We start from the raw sequence: 4,394 nt of genomic DNA, 5'->3' as shown, positions 1-4,394 counted from the left end.
CACAACTAGTACAATGATGAGGATGTTCCCAACCATTGTCATAACAAAGATCACTAGAAAGAGCAGGAAGATAAGAAACCTTAGTTCAGGGAGCTCTCCAAATCCCAGGAGGATGAATTCTGTGATGGCTGTTTTGTTCCCCCATTCTAGGTTTGCCATTGGATTTTATCTAGGAAAAAAGTATAAATATACATGAAGACTTTGGTTAGTGACAATCAGACCAGGCATGCTTCAGTGTTCCCAACCCCAAAACAGAAGTACATGTGAAAAAAGAAGTCTCTCTTTATGACCTATATTTGAAAATTTTCGCTCTTGGCCTCTGAGCTTTCCACTGGGTTTACATAAAGTAATGAATTAAGCTCCTACCTGGGTGTGAACTTCAGGATTCAGAATAGATCTTCTAATGCTCTGAGAAGATGGCCAAGACTAACAAGAGTGCTGTGCCACCAGAGATCTTTCTGCAGTTGGAGTAACATTCTTTTGTACAGTAGATGAAGCCTTAAAAGGCCAATTGGAGGCTGAGTGAATGAAGACAGTATCCTGGTACTGTCCCAGAATTCACCAGCTTCCACTGCAAGTGCAAGATATACTTCTTGTACCTTTCTCCTCTAATATAGTCAGGCAAGCACAAAAGCTAAAATACAAATCCTGGCTGCTCTGCTATGCACTCAAAGAAGCAGTTCTAGAAAACAATTCAGCATACAAACAGGGTTCTGCTAGGGGGAAGTAACTGGGAATATGTGACAGATGATAAGACACATCAACTCACATGCCACTGAAAGCTGCTCAGATATCACAACTAAAAGACAGTCATGACTCACTACTGGCCTAGGAAGCATCAGAACCACAGAATCAAGTGGGACATTTTCCAAAGTGAGAATTTAACTCCAGAATGAATTAACTTTCATCGACTATTGAGTGGCAAATAGTCATGTTGCTTTTGGCATTCTGTCCCTAAAGAGATGGGATTGTAATCTTGGTTTTAATAAACTCAGTGCAAATGTTACCATCATCCTTTTTACATTTATTTTAGGGCTGTGCGAAACAGCACTGTTCCAATTTGGCTTCAGTTACGATGAGTCAATGGAACAGTGTTTTGCTTTGAGTTTTGTTTCATTTCAAAACTACTGTTCCATTCCATTTCATTTCATCAAAACTGTTTTGCTGTTTCGACGCTGATTCAATGTTTCACCCATAGCTATTATGGGAAAACATAAAATGCAGCAGGTGGGCAGATTGGGGGTTTGCTGGCGCCCCAAAAAGGACTGTGGGGGCTGTGCCAGAATCCTCCTGGGGGCGTGAGCCCCTGATCTACCTGCCAGATGAGAGAAGACAGGTGCCACCTGGGACCAGCACCGGGAAAATCGGTGCTGCCACTAGTCCTAGGTGGCAGCACCCAGCTCCTGTCACCCAGCTGACAGATCAGGGGCTTGCTGCCCCGGGAGGACTCCAGCACAGCCCCCACAGTGCAACCAGGGGTGCTGGCAGGCCCCCGATCTGCCTGCCAGCTGACAGGGGATGGGTGCTGCTGCCTGGGGTCAGCAGCACAGTGCCAGGGCAGATCAGCTGGCGTGGGGACCACTGCTCCAATCCCAGGGTGGGAGAGGGTCCCTGCACCAGCTGATCTGCCCTGGGCCCTGCACCCTCCTCCAGCTAGTTTGGGTATGGGGCCAAGGCAAATCAGCTGGTGCAGGGACTGCCACCTTGATCCGGGGGTGGGGGAGGGTCCATACACCAGCTGATCTGCCCCGGGCCCTGCACCCTCCTTCCACTGGCTTGGGTATGGGGCTGGGGCAGATAAGGTGGTGTGGGGACCTGCTACCCTGACCGCGGGGCAGGGGTAGGTCCCCACACCAGCTGATTTGCCTCGGTCCCCACTCCATCCTCCAGCTGGCTTGAGGATGGAGCTGGGGCAGATCAGCTGGTGCAGGGATCCTCCCCCACCCCTGGATCAGGGCAGTGGTCCCTGCACCAGCTGATCTTCCCTGGCTCCATATCCAAGCCAGATGGAGGAGGTCCCAGCCACTTGCAGGCCAGTGTGAGGGTGGGGAGCGGGGTGCAGGCCTGACTCTTTCCATCTCCCATTGCTGGGCTGAGCTCCAGGGGGCTGGCTGAGTGCATTGGAGCACAGCCCAGTGGCAGGAGGTAGGAGGAGCCCAGGGCTCCCCACCAAGCTGAGCCACATGGGGCTGTGGAGTACAGCCCTGGCTCTCCCCTGTCTCCCATCACCCAGCTGCTGCTTCAAAACTCAAAACACTTCAAACCTTTTGAAATGTTTCAAATGGCTTTCTTTCATTTTGAGGTTGTTTTGAAGCCCTCTGTTTCATTTTTATTTTACTGTTTTGAGCTCAAAATGCATTGAAACAGCATTGTAATGAAATTCGATGCAATTTCACACAGCCCTAATTTATATCTCTGTGTTCTAGTGTGATCCAGTGGACTCAGAACTAGGCTAGGTCTCTGGAAGGCTGGCCTCTGGTTCTGATTCTACTACTTATCTGATGACTGGCATTCAGGAAAACATTCACCTCTTCTATACCTCTGTTCCCCTATCTAGGGAAAAGTAATAATAATAAAAAAATACATCTTTAAAAATGGGACAAAGCTATACTGACTTCCTTTGTAAAGAGCTCTGACACACAGAGATCCAGGAAGCTCTCAGAGGCTGTGCGGTCTAGAGACATGGTAGTCACGGGGGACCTTATATCCCCAGACATATACTGGGAGGAACAGTCAGCTAAATCTAACCACTTAATCAGGTTCTTAACCTGTATTCAGGACCTCCACCTAACACAGGAGGTAAGGAGTCCCACCAGGGCTTTTGCCTTGTCCGACTTAGTGTTGACCACAGGGGATGACCTGGTGGGGGACCTGCAGATTCAAGGCATCTTGGGGGACAGTGATCACCAAATGATAAAATTCACTATCCATAGAAGGGCAGGCACTATACCTAGCAGGACAGAGGTGCTAAACTTTAAAAAGGCTGACTTTAATAGGATGAGGGGATTGGTCAGCAGGGTACTAGGAACCAAGAGCCTAGATGCTTTGGGGGTCCAGGATGGGTGGTCATTCCTCAAGGATTCCAAGGGGAAGATTGGAAGAGGGTCAATGTCATCCCAATCTTTAAGAAGGGGAGGAAGGAGGATCTGGGGAACTATAGACCAGTCAGCCTTACCTCTACCCCTGGGAAAATCCTTGAAAAAATTATCAAGGAACATATCTGTGGGAGCCTGCTGGCTAATATGATGCAGAGGGGTAACCAACATAGGTTTATAGCAGGCAGGTCCTGCCTGACTAACCTGGTTTCTTTTTACAACAAGGCCACCAAATATTTAGATGCAGGAGTTGAGGTGGATGTTATCTATCTGGACTTCAAGAAGGCCTTTCACACGGTATCCCATACCATCCTTATTAATAAACTGAGGAGATTTGCCTTGGATGATTATACGGTTGACTGGGTAGCAAACTGGCTCAAGGGTCGCACTCAGAGAGTGGTGGTGGATGGGTCAACCTGGAAAGATGTGTGCAGTGGAGTCCCTCAGGGATCAGTTCTGGGGTTGGTGCTGTTCAACATCTTCATCAGATCTGGATGAGGGGGTGGGAAGCATCCTGTTCAAATTCGCAGATGACACAAAAATATGGGGTGAAGCTAACACCCTGAAGAGGAGGAACCAGATCCAGCCTGACCTAGACAGGTTGGGGAAGTAGGCAGAGAGCAACAGGATGCAATTCAATAAGAACAAATGTGAGGTGCTGCATCTAGGGAGAAAGAACTGCTATCATACCTATAGGCTGGGGGATGGCCTTCTCAGCACCACTGAGGCAGTAAGATCTCGGAGTCACTGTTGACTCCAGGATGAACACGAGTCATCAATGTGATGAAGTAGTTGGCAGAGCCAATCACACCTTGTTGTGCATCTGTAGGTGCTTCACAAACAGGTCCAGGGAGGTGATTCTCCCTCTCTATGCAGCACTGGTCAGGCCGCAGCAGACAACCTGGAGAAGATCCAAAGAAGAGCCACTCATCTGACTGGAGGCCTGCAGGGAAGGACCTATGAGGAAAGGCTAAGGGACCTTAGCCTCTTCAGCCTCACCAAGAGAAGGCTGAGAGGGGACCTTGTGGCAGCGTACAAATTCATAAGGGGAAAGCAACATGAAGTAGGAGATGATCTGTTTACCAGGGCACCCCCTAAAGCAACAAGGAACAATAGCCATAAGCTACTGGCGAGTAGGCTTAGACTGGACATTAGAAAAAAGTTCTTCACGGTCAGGGTTGCCAGGATCTGGAATGGGCTTCCAAGGGAGGTGGTGTTCATCACATCCTTGGGGGTCTTCAAAAGGAGACTGGACAGGCACCTGGCTGGGATCACATGATCCTAGGTTTGGGGACCCTT

This window comes from Alligator mississippiensis, chromosome 7, assembly GCF_030867095.1.
Source record: "Alligator mississippiensis isolate rAllMis1 chromosome 7, rAllMis1, whole genome shotgun sequence".
NCBI classification, from domain to species: Eukaryota; Metazoa; Chordata; order Crocodylia; family Alligatoridae; genus Alligator; species Alligator mississippiensis.
This window is presented reverse-complemented; position numbering follows the sequence as displayed.